Raw genomic sequence first — 20475 nt, 5'->3', positions numbered from 1 at the left:
GTTGTGAGAAAGAAATGAGAGAAAAGAGAAACAGAGATCCCCAGAGCTCAGGACATAAAGAAGAGTGAGCTACACTGCAGAGTAATGAAATTCAGAAGGAAAACAAAAGAGTCCTCTTGAGCATTTCCATGGCAAATGCATGCTTATCTGCACCCCCAGGTAGCACCACCACATTCAATAGCCCCAAACAAAATCCCTAGAGATCTCTAGACTTATTACTCAATTCTGTGTTACGCCAGTGCCCTTCAGGTCTAGAGAACTCACACTGCAGCCTCCAGAACTGGGTCGCAGTCCTTCCAGGGACTATTACTCTTACCTCACCTCCTAACCTCCTTGTTGTGTCAGTAATTACCCTTCCTTTGTATGTGTTTCTGTATGTTTCTCGCCTCCCTCTCTGTTAAGTTCCTTAAAGTAAAGGCACAATGAAGACAGAGGAAGCCTTTCACAGGTAGAAAGTCCCAATACAACATGACAGGAAGCTAAGGCCATTTACATCATACCTTCAATATCATGAGTGATGCCAAACCTTTGTTCTTTTTCTGTTCCACCTTCTTAGGGGCATTGTATACTGGTGTGGTTATGATGTCCTAAATATTTTAAGCACTTTCTCAAAAGTGTCACCTGATAAATACATTCTTTCTACCAGATGTTCCTCTTGCTCATCAGCAGTTATAGATTCTATTTTTAGCCAGGGCTGAGTTTTATCTTTCCAAGCAGGGCTGTTGCTTCAGTTGCTTTTACTTTGCTTCCATTTTTTTTAAAAAGGCTTATTTCAAAAAATTTCCAAAGAAGCTTTCAGCAAATTTCAATGCTATTTCTTCCTAGTCACCTAAATAGAATAGGCCAAAGAATGTAGCCTCTAGACATTCTTTTAAAGGTTAGTATTTGATTTGGGGAAAACAGTCTCAACAGTAGTGATTTCAAGTAAAATAATCCAAATCACCCAAGGACTGAGTATTTTTATTTCAAAAGGAAACAAATGACCAACAGGCAATGGGAAATGAAAGTCTGAGATGAAGTTTCTAGCATAAATGAAATTTACCTTGTATAGTAAATGTATGCTAATTTCAAAAGAATACTTTTGTTCTATCCCATCCTATAAAATATTGTGACAGAGGGTAAAAGCAGGTGTCCAGGACAGTTTCCATTTTCCTTTCCAGTTCATTTTCCAACCTTTCCTACCCTGCTCTGTGCTTGGGCACTGACTGTTTGGGGCTATATTAAGAGCCTTCCTGGTCCATGACCTGCAGTTGGGTTTGGCCAATGGACGGCATCAACAGGATACATGAGGTAAGAGGAAACAGAGGTCTGGGTGTTTATCTTCCAGGCTCCATTTCTACTGGGTCACCTCTGATTGGCTGCATCCCTCAACTGAAGTCCACAGCTCCTGCTGGGTAGACTTTTCTTACAGCTACTCTCTTCTTATTCTAGCATCTGATTCCTGCCCTTGCTCCTTTAGGTACAGAGATAACACCACCACCCCACAGTTCCTGGCTCTTGGGCATTTCACCATCCTTATTAGTCCCTTCCATGTTGTAAATACTCTCTTCTTTAAACTTACCTAAATTTCCCCATTTGAATTTTCCATATGCTTCCTGCTGGTGCCCTGACTGATACAGGAGAGTTTAGTTATATTCATTCATTCATTTACTCATTCATCTAATCCTTTATTGATTTATTTATTCAACACGTATTGAATGTCTACTGTGTGCTGTGTGTTCTATGCTATTCTGTGCCTTAGGAGTATAAACACTGTGCAAAAAACCCAGCAAGAAATCTCTGCCTTTACGGAGCTTAGGTCTAGTCAGGAGAGACAGACAATACCAAAAAGAAGTAGCTGAATTATGAAATGTTAGAAAGTGGAAAGTGTAATGAAGATAAAGGAGGGAAAAGGGTAGGAAGCGTGTGTGTAGGAAGAGACATGATGTGATTTTAGATAATGTGGTTAGGGAAGGTCTCACTGAGAAGGTGGCATTTGGGTAAAGATTTAGGAGAAGAGAAAAAAACCAAGGTAGATACGTGGGGGAAGCATTCTAGGCTGATTAAATAGAAGCTGCAAAGGCCTAGAGGCAGAGAATGCATGGATGTTTGAGGACAGTGTGGCTAGAATAAAATGAGAGGGAGGGAGAGTTCTGGGAGGTGATTTCAGAGAGCTAAGGCGTTTGCCAGAATGCACAGGGCAGATAAACCGTTAGAAGGACTGACCTTCACTGGAGTAAGTCAGGGAGCCTTTGGAAAGTACTGAGCAGAAGAATAATATATGAAACTTCTGTTTTAAGAGGATTACTTCAGAAGTTGTATTGAGAATAGGCTATAAAGGAGTGAGTGTGGGATCAGGGAGACCAATTAGGAGACCATTGTTGCCATAATCAAGTGGAGAGATTTCGTGGCTTGGAGCAGGGAGGTGGCAGAGGAGAGAAGTGGTCATCTTCTGAATACTCGAAAAAAAGCAATTGATAGATTTATTGTTAGATTGGATATAGTGTGTTATATAGACTGAACATTTGTGTCTCCCCAAAATTCATATTTTGAAATCCTAGCCCCCAATGTAATGGTGTTAGGAGGTGGGGCCTTTGGTAGGTGATTAAGTATGGAGGGTGGAGGCTTCATGAATGGGGTTAGTGCCCTTACCGAAGATACCCCTGAGAGCTCCCTGGCCCCTTCCACCATATGAGGACATAGCTAGAAGATGGTCTTCTGTGAACCAGGAAGCATGCTCTCACCAGACACCAAATCTATCATGACCTCGGAATTCTCAGCTACCAGAACTTTAAGAAATAAAATTCTGTTGTTTATAAGCCATTCAATCTATGGTAGTTTGTTATAGCAGCCCAAATGGACTAAGACAGTGCCTGAATGAGTGCATTCCAGAATAACTCCAGGGGTTTTAGACTAAGAAAATGGAAAGAGAGAACAGTCATTAACTGAGATGGAGAGACTGTAGAAGGAGAAGATTGGGGAATGAAGAGCTGGATTTTAGGTTTAGATATAATAAGTTTGAGATGTCTGTTACACATTCATGTGTAAATTTTGCAAAGGTTATTGGATATATGAGTGTGGAATCCAGAGGAAAGTGCTGGGTAAAAAGTATAGATATGGTTGTCCTTAGCTTTTATATTGTTTTGGGGGCCATACAAGTGAATTTATCAAAGGAGGAAGGGTCAATAAAAGAGAAGAAGTCAACAGAATGAATCACTGGGTACTCCAACAATAAGGCATTATGAAGATGAGGCGGAACTGGTAGAAGAGACTGAGAAAGTGTCCAATGAAGTAGAAGGAAATCCTGGCTCCTATGGAGTCTTAGAAGCCAAGTGAATACAGTGTTTCAAGAAAGAGTGATTAACTGTGTCAAATATTTCTTTTTTTAATTTTTAAAATTTTAAAATAGATATTTATTGGAGTATAATTGCTTCCCAATACCGTGTTACTTTCTGTTGCACAACAAAGTGAATCAGCCATATGCATACACATGCCCCCATATCCCCTCCCTCTTGAGCCTCCCTCCCACCCTCCCTATCCCATCCCTCTAGGTCATCGCAAAGCACTGAGCCGATCTCCCTGTGCTATGCTGCTGCTTCCCACCAGCCAACTATTTTACATTCGGTAGTGTATATATGTCGATGCTACTCTCACTTCGCCCCAGCTTCGCCCTCCTACCCTGTGTCCTCAAGTCCATTCTCTGTGTCTACCTCTTTATTCCTGCCCTGCAACTAGGTTCATCAGTACCATTTTTTTTTTTTTTTAGATTCCATATATATGCGTTAGCATATGGTGTTTTTCTCTTTCTGACTTACTTCACTCTGTATGACAGACTCTAGGTCCATCCACTTTTCTTGTATTACAAGACGAAGAATGAGAATTGTCTACCGGATTTAGTAACATGGTAGTCTTTGGTGACCTTGAAAAGAGTAGTTTCTCAGGAGTGGAGAAGGTACAAGCCTTACTGGAATGGGCTCAAGACTAAATGTAGATGGACCTAGAGTCTGTCATACAGAGCGAAGTTAAGTCAGAAAGAGAAAAACAAATATCGTATATTAACGCATGTATGTGGAATCTAGAAAAATGGTACAGATGAACCTATTTGCAGGGCAAGAATAAAGATGCAGACCTAGAGAATGGACATGTGGACACTGTGGGTGAGGGTGGGATGAGTTGGAAGTTTGGGATGGACGTATGTGCACTGCTGTGTATAAAACAACTAGCTAGTGGGAACCTGCTGTATAGCACAGGGAGCTCAGCTCGGGGCTCTGGTGACCTAGAGGGATGGGATGGGGGTGGGGGGGAGGACGGAGGTCAAGAAGGAGGGGATATATTTATACGTATAGCTGATTCACTTCGTTGTACAGCAGAAACTAACACAACAATGTAAAGCAACTATACCCCAATTAAAAAAAAAAAGACTCATTACAATATATGAGACTGTATTGCCAGTAGAAACTCTTGCTTTTCTGCTCATTTTGGCAATCCGGGACTGTGGCAGGGAACTATGGTTGGTCTCCAGTAGCTGAGGGCAGCCTCTGGTTGATAACAGAGCAAAGCTGAAGCTCTCAGTCCTACAGTTTCAAGGAAATAAATCCTGCCAACAACCTCAGTGCAGTCTGGAAGCTGATTCTTCTCTGGTCAAGCCAGGGGAGAGTGCTAGCCTTTAAAAGAAAGGAATGGGTCATGTTTGCAATCCCAGAATGTTCAGGGAAATCTGGACATTCAAAATTTTCAAATGCCCATATGTTCCCATCTCATCTCAGAGTCACATTATTTCCCAATCAAGGTCTTAACCTTGGTGTAGCAGACTTGCCAGGTTTCAGAATTAAACCTTATATGATACTCCACTACGAGTTAAGTCCTGGACCTGATCTTTTGCTTTCTTTTTTCTCCAGCTGCAGCAGATGAGAGATTCTTTGCATGTTGCCAAGGAAGCCTTCACTGTTTGCCTTAAATTGGTGGTTTATTACCCTTGGCCTTTCATTATCTTTCTACAATGCTGTAACAACCCCAACTAGCTGCTCTCCAATTCTATATTCTTATAATTAGTATTTCCTATAGCTCTCAAGTGCTTGAGAAATTTTGTCTTTCATGGCATTCTCTTCCATGGATATACCCTATCAAAGGTAGTTTAACAACTGCACCATGGCAACATGATCAGGACCCATAATAACTGCACTTTCTACCTGTGATGCTGTCCTTCATGCCAACTTGGAGACTGACGCTCCAATTCCAAGATCTGATATTTAGAATCTGCCCTCTAGCACCACTCCTCACACTAACTGTTTAAGTCTCCTTCCCTGCTAAACAGACTCTGAGATGAAGATGTGTGTGCAGGTGTTTTCTGGGGCAGCGATCTGGGGAATAAAACTGCATGGGGTAAAGGGAGTAGGATTAGGCAGAGGGTGAAGTTGAAATGCAAAGTGTTTGCAACAGAGCAGAGTCCTTAGCTGATCTCACTGGGACAACAGAGTTGGGATGGCCATTCAGAGATGAAAGACCATTCTGGGTCTTTGTATCCCTACATCCATCAGTCAGTCATTGGACATAAGACCCTGGGGACAAGGTGTAACATTGGGCAAGTCAGCTCCCTTTGGTAGAGGGCGATTCCTGCAGGGAGCAACTCAACTGTGGGCCAAGAACAGCCAGCAGTCTTAGCAGTTGGGTGACTGGATGCATGTGTCCTGAAGCAGGGATCTGGATGTGGCTCTACAGCGAGAAAAGGTGAAGCTAGAGAGGGTGAGGTAGCTCAGAGAGACCATGGAATTTAGACAGGTAATGAGAAGAAGAGGACATAAGAGGTGAAGAGGTGGTGGTTCACTGGATCGTAGGTCCTAAGGAGGTCCATGGATTGCTGGAGTCAGCAAATCAGAGGTAACAGACTAGAATAACAAAAGATGGCATTTGAAGTGTGGGATGTTTGCAATTGAGATTTTGAAAAGCTTCGTCCTCAGATCCTTACATGTCCATTTATTCTAAAGATTCAATCACTCAATCAGAAAGTCTCATCATATATCAAATTACTTGCCAAATGAAAGCTTTTCTACATATATCAGTGTACAATTCTATGAAGACTGTATGCATTGAAACACACCCACATATACAGTCTTAAGAGTGTGAAGGCTACAGTCATTTTTGCTCCAGTGCTGGTGACAAATTACATTGAAAAGTTTGGTGATAACTAGCTCAGCAGTTTTCAAATTATCTCAGTGGAAATAAATGGTGTTTTTGCATCAGAAGCAGCTATGACCATTTTCCCCTCAAATCTAGTTAAAAAATGGATATTAAAACACGAGTAACCAAATATTCTTCTTTGTCTGTCTTATGCTACAAAAGCCAATTCTCTTACTTCATGACCTCTGAAAGTCTTTTTTATCACAATTGAAATGCAGGGGTTCCTTGGCAAGGAATGCTTTAAAAAAAATTGAAGTATAGTTGATTTACAATGTTGTGTTAGCTTCAGGTGTACAGCAAAGTGATTCAGATATATATATATATGTGTGTGTGTGTGTGTATGTATGTATATTACAATTTTTCAGATTCTTTTCCCTTTTAGGTTATTACAAAACATTGAATACAGTTCCCTGTGCTATACAGTAGGTCCTTGTTGGTTATCTCTTTTATATATAGTAGTGTGTATATGTTAATCCCAAACTCCTAATTTATCCTCCTCCCCTTTTTTCTTTGGTAACCATAAGTTCATTTTCTATGTCTGTGGGTTTATTTCTGTTTTGTATATAAGTTCATTTGTATCAGTTTTTAGTTTTAGATTCCACATATAGGTAATATCATATGGTATTTTGTCTTTCTCTTTCTGGCTTACTTTACCTAGTGTGATAGTGTCTAGGTTTATGGCAAGGAAAGCTTTGAAAAAGAAACAGAAGTTTGTAGACTTCAAATACCAAAGAAAAGTTTGCAGACTTTTAAACTCCAATTAGAATATGCTTCATTGGGAACTTCAATTTTTCATTCATTTCCAGCAGAAACTCACTATCCTTCACTAAATTTTGAAGGCTGCCAGAATAATTCAGGATGAAATGGCTACTTGCACACAGACCTAAGGCAAAGATGTGAGCTTTAATCAAAATTAAAGATTGAAAAGGATATTTGAACTATTTCTGCCCAACGGGTAGATATTTCCTACAGTCCAATAAACTTTTATTAAAAAAAATTCTACCTCTAATTCTGTAGCTGTACTTACAGATGCAGACATACATTTGTATATGAACACTGTATTCTGGATAAAATCAGGTAAACCCCAACTGTTTGACTTTTTTCAGAGCCCTGTGAATGCTTTCCCTTAATATTCATGACTGATTTTTCCATTTGTGTTGAGGAAGTATTGTGTATCTCAAAACCAGGGTCCCAAATGGCATGACCAGGAAAAGCAGATAATCTCACAAATGTGTGTTAAATACCAGGTAGACAAGAGGGATAAAAAGAGAAAACCTTTATGTAAACACAAAGCCAATAATGAGAAGAAAGTAGAACAAATTAATGATATTAGATCTATTTTATCACCTACTTATCTGAAGACGCTGTTCTCATTCTACTGTTTTTTTTCATTCTAATCTTAATCCTTCTTTCACAAGTTTTTGAGACTACCTGACAAAAGATGGTTGAGTGGTTTGGATCAGTGTGAATATTCAATCAGATCACTTTAGAGCAGGCTTTAGGATGACCTTTGCCCCTTCCCTCCACCACATATGATAGATTGTTCTAAGGCTATTCCATGTTTTGAGTCGAATCTAATTAAGCCAGCGTACAAAATATAGTTTTCATGAAAAAACTGATGCACAATGGACAAAAAGAAACTACATATTGGTCTTGCTTTCATGGAAGAAAGATAAACTTGTGTCCCGTTCAGAAGCTCTAAAATCCTAAAGAATATTTTCTGTAGCTCCCCAGGAGAGGCTGGGATTGGGAAAAGTGTACAACTGTATTGTTCTGGTTATTTAAAAACTATCAAAAGGAAATATATTACATTATTGATATAATATTTGATAAGATTGGTGGTAGCTACATGGATTTTCATTATAATCTTCCTTTTTTTGTATCTTTGTAATATTTCATAATAAAATATTATAGAAGATGCTTATGGAAAGAATCATAATATTAAAGTTGAATTATACGGAATTCATTGTCTTCAATTGTGTTTGTCCCATGAAAAATAGCAATTTCCTATGGTTCAAGGTAATAACACAGACATTTGAAATAGCTTCTTCCTGTGACCACTCACGGAACACATTTTTCCTGATATTTAATATTTTAGTGTGGCCCGAAGAAGGAAAACGTGTTTACAAGGTAATAGATTATTTCAGAAATACAGTTTCTCTGGTGACAGTAATTATTTTGTAACCAGTAACGTCTAGTGCATCCGTATTATAGAAAATCTCAAAATATGTTGATTCAGTTCCTTAATATCAATGTAAAACATTAAGGGTGGTTATAATATGATGGCTGTCTAGGGTGAAATTAGGAATTTTTAGGCTATTCTAAACAGATCAAATTATTTGAAGTGCATGATAAATTGAATAATGGGTTTGTAAAGGTCCTAATTTCCAGAACCTGTGAACACGTTACCTTATGTGGCAAGACGGAATTTGCAGATGTGATTAAGGATCTTGAGATGGGAAAGTTATCTGGATTATCTGGGTGGGTCCAGGGTAATCACAAGGGCTTTTATAAGAAGAGGGAGGTGGGAGGGTCAGAGTCAGAGATGATTTTGCGGATGGAAGCAGAGGGAGAAAGTAGATGTGATGAGGAAAGCAGTGGTCAGAGTGATGTGGAGCTGTGAGGCCGAGACTAAGAAGAGTCTCTAGAAGCTGGAGAAGGCACGGAAATAGATTCTCTTCTAGAGCCTCCAGAAGGAACACATTCCTGCTGACCCATTTTAGATTTCTGGCCTCCGAAACTGTAAGAAAATACATTTGTGCTGTTTTAAACCACTAAATCTGTGGTAATTTGTTACAGCAGCAAGAGGAAACTAATGCGAAGTGTTTTTAAAAAAGAAGAATTTCTATTACCAATTTCCTTTACCTATTTAGTGCTCATGAGCTCAGTGGCATATACACATGCTGAAAAATCTATTTATATTTTTGTTAAACTCATTTCTGGAAGTATAGGTTTAAAGTTACCTCAAAGGCCTTTTGAATCAACAAACCTTTCAATGCTTGAATTTCTTCATCCTTATACATCGCTGATGATAGCAAATCCAAAATACTTGGGGAAATTTGCACAGATTTATGAAGAAAATCTTTCCCTCTATGGGTTTCTCCCATTGATCTTAGTTCTACCTTTGAGAAAAAGGCCAATTTATATTTCACAGTGTATTTCACTAAAATGTTTGAAGGCAGCTATTGGGCCCTTCTTCTCTGTAACATCACAAAAAATACGTGATTTTCTGGCTCAACAATCATTCCTCATTTTCCCCCGTTTTATTTAGATACTGGATTTCATCATATTCAGGAATTTCCTGGTCTCTGGAAACAAATCATGATTGTTCCAAGCTCGTCATGGTTGCTTTATTCTCTGGGTTCTAGGGGGGGTATCTACACATGTTCCGACAGTGGCACATACAGGGCATTCTGCTATTTTTTCCCAATTAAAAAATAAAGGCATATGAAGAGAAAGTCATTTTTCTGATTTGGACATGAGTATGTGAAGAGATAAAGTAGCAGCCACCTTGCAACCATGAGGGGCCAAACCACAGGATAAAAGGCAGAAAGTTGAGGATAATGGAGCAGAATTATAGAATGAATTTAGATCCCTGATAACATCATTTAAGAACTGAACCAATGCATGAAGTACCAACTTCTAGACTTGTTTTTGGAGATAATAAAGTACCATTTTTGTAGTCAGCCTGGACTGCTATGACAAAATACCACAGACAGTGTGGCTTAACAATAGAAACTTACTGTCACATAGTTCTGGAGGCTGGAAGTATGAAATCAGGGAGCCAGCATGGTCAGGCTCTGGTGTGGGTCCCTCTTCCTAGTTTGCAGATGGCCACCTCCTTGCTGTGTCCTTACATGGTGAAGAGAGGGTGAGCTCTGTTCTTTTTTCTTATAAGGACACTAATCCCATCATGGAGGCTCCATCCTCATGTCCTCGTCCAAACCTAATTACTTCCCAAAGGCCCAACCCCAAGTACCATCATGCTGGGGAAAAGGGGATAGGGCTTCAACATATAAATTTGGGGGATACAAACATTCAGTCATGACAATTCTTGAAGCTACTTTTAGTTGAGCATTCTGTTACTTTCAGCCAAAGGAATCCTAACTCTTACACTTCTCCTCCAGTTCCTTCAATATTCTCTATTTAAATTGGGTGCAAAACTTTTCACAGCCTTGGTTAATGTCCATTTGTTTTTCTTACATTTATCTGTATCTCTTTCTAAGAGTGAGGGCATGAGCAGAGGCCTCGGTCCAGGTTTAGTCTGACGAGACAGATGGTGAGATTATGTTATCAGTAACGTTAGATTTTATAGTTCTATTAATTCAGATTATGATTTCACAATTTTTTCAGTAGCCACAGCCTTTTGTTGACTCCAAATGAGTTCACCATCGATTCTCTAGCATTTGCTAAGCTATGTCTCATCTGTGATGTGATTATGCAGTCGGTTTCTGGGACCCAGGTATATGATCTTAGTTCTGTTGATTTTAGGCCTACTGGATCTTTTGAAGATTTATCTCATTTTTTATTGTGTTCTAATATTCTTGAATTTTGATTTAAATTATTCCAAATATACAAAATTTTTTTAAATTAATTAATTAATTTTTTGGCTGCATTGGGTCTTTATTGCCGCGCGGGCCCTCTCCAGTTGCAGCAAGTGGGGGCCACTCTTTGCTGTGGTGTGCGGGCCTCTCACTGCGGTGGCCTCTCCCATTGCGGACCACCAGCTCTAGGTGTGCGGGCTTCAGTAGTTGTGGCTTGTGGGCTCTAGGGCACAGGCTCAGTAGTTGTGGCGCATGGGCTTAGTTGCTCCGCGGCATGTGGGATCTTCCTGGAGCAGGGTTTGAACCCGTGTCCCCTGCAATGGCAGGGAGATTCTCAACCACTGCACCACCAGAGAAGCCAGTCTCAGATAATCCACAGATGTTAACTTTTTTTTTTGTTTTTTTTTTTTTGTTTGTTTTTTTTGCAGTGCGCGGGCCTCTCACTGCTGTGGCCTCTCCCGTTGTGGAGCACAGGCTCCAGATGCGCAGGCTCAGCGGCCATGGCTCATGGGCCCAGCCACTCCGCGGCATGTGGGATCTTCCCAGACCGGGGCACGAACCTGCGTCCCCTGCATCGGCAGGCGGACCCTCATCCACTGCGCCACCAGGGAAGCCCTAACTTTTTTTTTTAAATCAGGTCATTGTAGAAGACAGAGCCTGTCCGATTCCATGAGAAGTCCCCTTCAAGTCCATAACGGCTCAGTTATCCAATGGGTTACAGATGTAAACAGCTGCCCAAATATCCCTTTTAGGCTGTCATTACCTTTAAGGCAGGGACCAGAACTTATTCATCTTTGCCAGATGTTGGGAATGCAGAGCATCTGGTTCTCAGTAGGAACCAACAGAATGTTTAATGCTCTGGTCCTCCACCCTGCCAGTCTATTAGCACAGCCTGTGTAGCCTTTAAAAAATACCTGTGCCTCACCTTAGTCCAACTGAATCAGATTCTTTTAAGTGTTAGGCCCAGGTACTGATAATTTTAAAAAGCTCCTCAGGTAATTATAATGTATTCTTTTTTTTTTTTTTTCCTGTACGCGGGCCTCTCACTGTTGTGGCCTCTCCCGCTGCGGAGCACAGGCTCCGGACGCGCAGGCTCAGCGGCCATGGCTCACGGACCCAGCCGCTCCGCAGCATGTGGGATCCTCCCGGACTGGGGCACGAACCCACATCCCCTGCAGAGACAGGCGGCTTCTCAACCACTGTGCCACCAGGGAAGCCCTATAATGTATTCTTATAGTTCCAAACCACTGATTTATCGAATAATTATTGTGTGACTATGACTCAAATTCTTTTAACATGTCTATAAAGTTATCGTATGTTAAGTATACTTTTTGTGATTTTTCCTCCATCACATTTTGTTTTTATTTATAATGTATGTAAATGTCTGCCTCTCTTCTTACATGGTAAATTACTTAGGATCTCAGACCACAGTTTGTTCCCCGTTACAAAGAGTACAGTACCTTCCATGCAGTAGCTACTCAATAGAGGCTTAAATAGAATTAAAGAATGATGTTTACGAACAAATATTGGAAGTGATTTGCCTGTTCTTGGAAGAGGTCACTGATGCTGTACTGTTTTTATTTGGTTTTAGTGACAACACACTCCTTTTGGAATTTATTTCTTTGGTGGTTTTTTAGATGGCTTTCTATTAGAGTGTTTTGTTTTGTTTTGTTTTGTTTCTTGTTTGTTAGCTTGTGCTCCCAGCCTCTTGCTAAATTGATGGGGAGAGAACAGAAACTAGCCAGTATTTGGCAGAGCTATTTTGAAGACAGAGAATTTCACCATGTGTTTGTCATATGCATGTCTGGTGTTTATATAGTGGATATTCTATGTAAGAATTAAGATTATGTCCTTGATGTGAATCCTTCTTGGCCATGGAAATTGTGAATATCAGGGTGTTTGAAGGCATATAGGAAATTAAGAAATGCTACAGGAACGTATCAGAATGCTACAGTGATTTAGAATCGGGGAAGTCCAGAGTAAAATTTTTTCAGTAATTGAGTCATACATAGTTGATGCCCTGCTTGCTTTCTCTATTTTGTTATTACTGACCCAAACATCTGGTTATTATGCTTAGATGCTCTTGGATAACCTGACCACAAAATGTGGAGTAAAGAAAATTCTACATATTTCTGACAATCAGTTGAAAATTGCCCTCATGTTGGAACCAAATAAGTTTTCTATATAAAGGGCTTGCTTTGGTATCTACTGAAGAACGTGATATCATCAAGCTTGATCTCCTGGATTTATGTGTTGACAGGTTTTTATTTTACCTTAAAAGAGCAGAATAATAATGTTGGAAGACACCATTTAACCTCACTTATCCTCATTTTCCTGATTGAAATGAAGGAATTCAACTAGGTAAGTGACTTTCCAAGGTCATATACCTCCTTAAAAGCACTGTCAGTTAAATCTGCATTTTTATATAAATATTTTTCCATCTACATTATGTGGTTTGCTTTTAGAAAAGAGAACAGACCTTAAAAGGAGGCATATAATGCTCTGTTTAGTTTATGAAATCCTCTTACAATGCCATATTGAGATATCTATCTTTTCCTACTTTCCTTAGATTTGACATTTGATTAACTTTTGAAATTACTGAAAATTTCCTCATCCTCAGCATGAAAGTTTATATTATACAAAAGAAGTCACTCACATGGACAAGACTTTGTTTCTTCTATTTCTGGGGCTTCTATCAATACCAAAATTGTAGTGGTTTCTTGAATGGCATGCTTTGGGATCACAGGTTGTAACCAAAGCCACGACAGTCTTTTTTTTCATAAGGTTCATCGACAAAATAAACAGTCAAACAACTTTAAAAAAAAATCACTGTCAAGATGATATCTAGGGCCTCCCTGATGACACAGTGGTTAAGAATCCGCCTGTCAATGCAAGGGACACAGGTTCGAGCCCTAGTCTGGGAAGATCCCACATGCTGTGGAGGAACTAAGCCCGTGTGCCACAACTACTGAGCCTGCACTCTAGAGCCTGTGAGCTACAACTACTGAGCCCTCGTGCCACAACTACTGAAGCCTGCGTGCCTAGAGCCCGTGCTCCTCAAGAAGAGAAGCCACCGCAATGAGAAACCTGCGCACCGCAACAAAGGGTGGCCCCCGCTCACCGCAACTAGAGAAAGCCTGCGTGCAGCAACGAAGACCTAATGTAGCCAAAAAATAAATTAATTAATTAAAAAAATGATATCTGAGCTTTAATCAATCATAATAAGAAAAGCTGTAATTATTCAGTACAAAACACATATGCTGGATGAAATTTCCATGCCTCTTCCAAATGATATAATAGAAGTGAAACAATGAAACATCTGCTTTGAGTCAAAGTTATGTTTATTTTGAAGGCAGCATGATCCAGTAGAAAGACTGAGAAATTCAAAGCCAGATTGGACTTCAGGAATCCAACCTGCATACTGCCACTTTCCAGCTATATGACATTGGAATAGTTGCTTGATTTTTCCAAGATTCACTTTCTTCATCTGCTAACTGAGAATAATAATACCAGGGTTATATTTAAAGTTAAAAGAATATACAAAAAATACTATGCATGGGGCTTCCCTGGTGGTGCAGTGGTTGGGAGTCTGCCTGCCAATGCGGGGGACGCGGGTTAGTGCCCCAGTCCAGGAGGATCCCATGTGCCGCGGAGCGGCTGGGCCCGTGAGCCATGGTCGCTGAGCCTGCGCATCCAGAACCTGTGCTCCGCAACGGGAGAGGCCACAACAGTGAGAGGCCCGCGTACCGCCAAAAAAAAAAAAAAATAATACTATGCATGAAGAATTCACTCAATGTTTCCCCAGAGAGACTTGATAGATTCATATTGACTATGACCAACTTCCAGGAAACAGATTCTGATAAGATTCTATGCAGGTTCCATGAATGCCTTATATTCATCAGGCCCAAGAAGTAACTTGTTCAGCAAAACAGTGGTTTTTTTGTTGTCCATTCAGAAGTTCAAAGAACGAGTTGTTTTAGTTGCAACCTACTTATTTTTTGTACATGTCCATCTCATGTCACACATAGGCATGCTGACAGAACCAGCTTCTATGACTGAGAAAAGGCAGGGAAAGAAGTGGCTAGTGCTTTCCAAAACTTAGTTCCCTTTCCATGAAACTAGGCTGACTGAAAATGTACTTTACATTTCAGAAAGTAGAGAAGAAAGCATCTTAAGAATTAATGACATTTTCACAGTGACACCTAACTCAACCAATGTATTCACTAACTGCTTATGATGGAGTTACTTAAGTAATTTGAAAATGCACCGAGAGAGATCATCTGAATTCCCTAAGTGTTGGCTTAGTATCTAAGAAGATAGACATTGGCCCTAGAGCCATCTATGCTGGTGAAGAGATTCAGGACTCTAGGAAAGTTCAAGCCATGGACAAAAATTATAGTTACTATACACAGCAGAGGAAATCCTCATCTTCCTTATCTGACCTATTTTTTTTTTGGTTATGAAGAATATTACTAAAAAGGCCACATGCCAACAATTTCTGTTTCTGGTCAAGATATAGTGACAAGAATCAGATTTACCTCCTGCCTGAATCAACCAAAAAATGAACAAAATATATGAAACAACATGTAACGAAGTCCAGGGATGAGGTAAACTCTACAATTGTCCCAAATCATTGCCTAGAAAATGTTAACTCCATGCAAGCACAAATGTTAGAATTAACAGAAAAGAACATTAATGGCCAATTAGACAATACAGAAGAAAGTATTAGTAAAGACACAGTGATAGAATATATTAACATTGAAACACAGAAAGAAAAGAGAATATTAAGAAAAAATAATAACAGAGCATCAGTGAGCTGTGAGACAATTTCAAGCAACCTAATATACATGTAATTAAAATCCCCCAAAGAGAGACAGGTGGGTGGGTAAGCAAAAAAAGAAATAATTGAAGAAATACGAACAAAATTTTATAAAAGCGATAGTACAGATCCAATAAGCTTAATGAATGCCAAGACAAGAAACATGGATAAAACTATACCAAAACAGATTATAATCAAATAGCAGACACCAGTGATAATGAGAAAATTGTAAAACAAATCAGCAAAAAAAAAAAAAGATGCTATATATGGATTAACAAAGGTATTTATTTGCAAACAGTGCAAGTGAGACAACAGTGAACCAACTTTTTTTTTTTTTTTTTAAGCGTACGCGGGCCTCTCACTGTTGTGGCCTCTCCCGTTGCAGAGTACAGGCTCCGGACGCGCAGGCTCAGCGGCCATGGCTCACGGGCCCAGCCACTTCACGGTATGTGGGATCTTCCCGGACCGGGGCACGAACCCGTGTCCCCTGCATCGGCAGGCAGACTCTCAACCACTGCACCACCAGGGAAGCCCCAGAACCAACATTTTTAAAGGAAAGACTTCTATGCCCAGCACAACTTTCTTTCAAAAACAATGGCAAAACCAAAAAGTTTAGACATACAGTAGCTAAAAGAATTCACCACCAGCAGACTACTACTATAGATATTCTAAAGGAAGTCCTTTAGGCTGAAAGAAAAGGATAGAATGGAACCATGATATTCACACAAAGGAATGAAAAAACACTTAAAATGGCGACTACATGGATAAATATAACATATTTTATTATTATTTAAATATCTTTAAAAGATAATTTTTAACTGTTTAAACAAAATAACAATATAGTGTGTGCTTTATAATTTACATAAAATTAAAATATATGACTACAATAGTGCAAAAGTCAGGACAGGAGAAACGAAAGTCTGCATTTGTAAGGTTCTTATAATAGAGGTGAAGTGTTATAGTATCACTTGTAGGTAGACTATGATACATTAAAGTTTTATGCTAAAAGGCAACCTAATGAATGGGAGAAAATATTTGCAAATCATATATCTGGTAAGGGGTTAAAATCCACAATATATAAAGAATTCATACAACTCAATAGCAAAAAACCCCAAACAATCTGATTTTAAAAATGAGTAAGGACCTGAATAAACATTTTTCCAAAGAAGACATAAAAATGGCCAACAGGCACATGAAAAGGTTCTCAACATCATTAATCATCAGGGAAATGCAAACCAAAGCCACAAGGAGAAATCACCTCACATAGAAAGATAGACAGCTATCATTGAAAAGACAAGAGATAGTAAGTGTTGGTGAGGATGTGGAAGAAAGGCAACTGTTGTGCACTTTTAGTGGGAAGGTAAATTGGTGCAGCAACTATGAAAAACAATATGGAAGTTCCTAAAAAAATTAAAAATAGAGCTACTACATGATCTAGGATTCCCACTTCTGGGTATATATCCAAAGGAAATGAAAACAGTATATTGAAGAGATGTCTGCACTCTCATGTTCATTGCAGCATTATTCACAACAGCCAAGATATGAAAGCAATGTAACTGTCAATGGATGAATGGATAAAGGAATGTGGTATATACGTACAATGTAATATTATTCAGCCATGAGAAATAAGGAAATTCTGCTATATGCAGCAACACGGGTGGATCTCAAGGGCAGTATGCTAAGTGAAGTGATCCGGACAGAGGATGATAAATACTGTATGGTATCACTTATATATGGAATTTAAAAGTTAAAAAAAAGTCAAACTCATGGAATCAGAGTAGACAAGTAGTTGCCAGGGACCAGGGGTTGGGAGATTAGGAGAAGTTGGTAAAAGGGTGCAAATGTTAAGCTATAACATGAATAAGGTCTGAGGATCTAGTGCAAAACATGGTGACTATAAATGATAACACTGTATTGTATAAATGAAATTTCTAAGAGAGCAGAATTTAAATGTTTTCATCAAAAAAAAAGATAAATATGTGAGGTGCTGGATGTGCTAATTAATCAGATGGGAGGAATGTATGTCAAGCATGTCAATGTATATGTATGTCAAGTCACCACGATGTACATTTTAAATATCTTACAATTTTATATGTCTGTTAAACTTCAGTAAAGCTGAAATAAAAATATATATACTATAAACCCTTAAAAACATTAAAATAATTTTTAACTAATAAGCCAAAAATGGAGATAAAATTTAAAAAAAAAAGTCCAAAAGGAGATGGGAATGAAAGGAAAAAAGGGAATAAAAACAGTGGGATAACAAACGGATGGAGAGATATACCATGCTATTGGATTGGAAGAATCAATATTGTGAAAATTACTATACTACCCAAAGCAATCTACAGATTCAATGCAATCCCTATCAAGTTACCAGTGGCGCTTTTTACAGAACTAGAACAAAAAATCTTTTAAAATTTGTATGGAGACACAAAAGACCCCAAATAGCCAAAGCGGTCTTGAGGGAAAAAAATGGAGCTGGAGGAATCAGACTCCCTGACTTCAGACTATACTACAAAGCTACAGTAATCAAGACAATATGGTACTGGCACAAAAACAGAAATACAGATCAATGGAACAGGTTAGAAAGCCCAGAGATAAACCCACACACCTATGGTCAACTAATCTATGACAATGGAGGCAAGGATATACAACGGAGAAAAGACAGTCTCTTCAATAAGTGGTACTGGGAAAACTGGACAGCTACATGTAAAAGAATGAAATTAGAACACTCCCTAACACCATACACAAAAATAAACTCAAAATGGATTAGAGACCTAGAGGTAATACTGGACAGTATAAAACTCTTAGAGGAAAACATAGGAAGAACACACTTTGACATAAATCACAGCAAGATCTTTTTTGATCCACCTCCTAGAGTAATGGAAATAAAAACAAAAATAAACTAATGGGACCTAATGAAACTTAAAATCTTGTGCAAAGCAAAGGAAACTACAAACAAGATGAAAAGACAACCCTCAGAATGGGAGAAAATATTTGCAAACAAATCAACAGACAAAGGATTGATCTCCAAAATATATAAACAACTCATGCAGCTCAATACTAAAAAAACAAGCAACCCAATCCAAAAATGGGCAGAAGACCTAAATAGACATTTCTCCAAAGAAGACATACAGATGGCCAAGAAGCACATGAAAACTGCTCAACATCACTAATTATAGGAGGAATGCAAATCAAAACTACAATGAGGTATCACCTCACACCAGTTAGGATGGGCATCATCAGAAAATCTATAAACAACAAATGTTAGAGAGGGTGTGGAGAAAAGGGAACCCTCTTGCACTGTTGGTGGGAATGTAAATTGATACAGCCACTCTGGAGAACAGTATGGAGGTTCCTTAAAAAACTAAAAATAGAGTTACCGTATGACCCAGCAATCCCACTACTGGGCATATAGCCAGAGAAAACCATAATTCAAAAGGACATATGCACCCCTATGTTCGCTACAGCACCATTTACAATAGCCAGGTCATGGAAGCAACCTAAATGCCCATCAACAGACGAATGGATAAAGAAGATGTGGTACATACATACAATGGAATATTACTCAGCCATAAAAAGGAACAAAATTGGGTCATTTGTAGAGACGTGGATGAACCTAGAGACTGTCATACAGAGTGAAGTAAGTCAGAAAGAGAAAAACAAATATCGTATGTTAACGCATATATGTGGAACCTAGAAAAATGATACAGATGAACCAGTTTGCAGGGCAGAAATAGAGACACAGATGTAGAGTACAAACGTATGGACACCAAGGGGAGGAAGTGGCAGGGGGCGGGGAGGTGGTGGTGGGATGAAGTGGGAGATTGTGATTGACATGTAGAGACTAATATGTATAAAATAGATAACTAATAAAAACCTGCTGTATAAAAAATAAAATAAAATTCAAAAATTCAAAAACATAAATAGAAAACAAATAGCAAGATATTAGTTTTAAACTCATGCATATAATTAATCAGATTAGACATAAATGGTCAAATTAAAATGCAGAGATTATCACATAGGATTAAAAATAATGTAAGATCTAATTATATGCTCTCTAGAAGGAATGCATTTCAAATATAAAGACACAAAGAGCTTAAGAGTAAAGGATAGAAATATATCTACTGTTTTAACACTAATAAAAAAACCTGGAGTGGCCACATTTATATCAAGCCAAGAAAACTCCAGGATTTCATAATAAAAGTGTCAATTATCAAGAGAGATTTTAATCCCTCTCTTGATAATTTATCAACCAATTAGACCAGAAAAATCACTAGAGATATAGATTTGAACCACTTCATCCACAGCTTCATCTCATGAACGTTTATAGAACAGTCCACTCAGGAGAATACACATATTTTTCCAGTGGCCAGAAAACATTTATCAAAGTAGACCACAATCTGGGCAATAAAACAAACCTCAAAAATTTAAAATAATTCAAATCATACAGATTTGCCCTCTGACCAAAATGGAATTAAATCACAAGTCAGTCACAGAAGTAATTTCTAGATTCTAAAAAACATATGGAACTGCAAAAGATTTAGAATTGCCAAAACAACTTTGAGAAAGAACAAAGGTGGAAAACTAATCCTGCCTGATTTTAGGAATTATTATAAACCTACAATAATCATAAAAGAGTGATATTGGTGAAAATATAGACACATATGAACAGAATAGAAATTTGAAAAGTGGACTCACACATATATGGATAACTAATTTTCAACAAAGTCACAAAAATAATTCAGCAGAGAAACTAAAGTCTCTTCAACACATAATGCTGAAACTACCGAATATCTATATGAAAGAAATGAGGAAAGGAACAAAGAACGAACAAAAAACATTGAAACGTACTTCACACCATATACAAAAAAGTAACTAAAAATGAATCATAAATCTAGATACAAGACTTAAAATGACAAAACTTTTAGAAGAAAGCATAGAGGAAAATTTTTA

The sequence above is a fragment of the Delphinus delphis genome, chromosome 21 (assembly GCF_949987515.2).
Source record: "Delphinus delphis chromosome 21, mDelDel1.2, whole genome shotgun sequence".
NCBI classification, from domain to species: Eukaryota; Metazoa; Chordata; class Mammalia; order Artiodactyla; family Delphinidae; genus Delphinus; species Delphinus delphis.
This window is presented reverse-complemented; position numbering follows the sequence as displayed.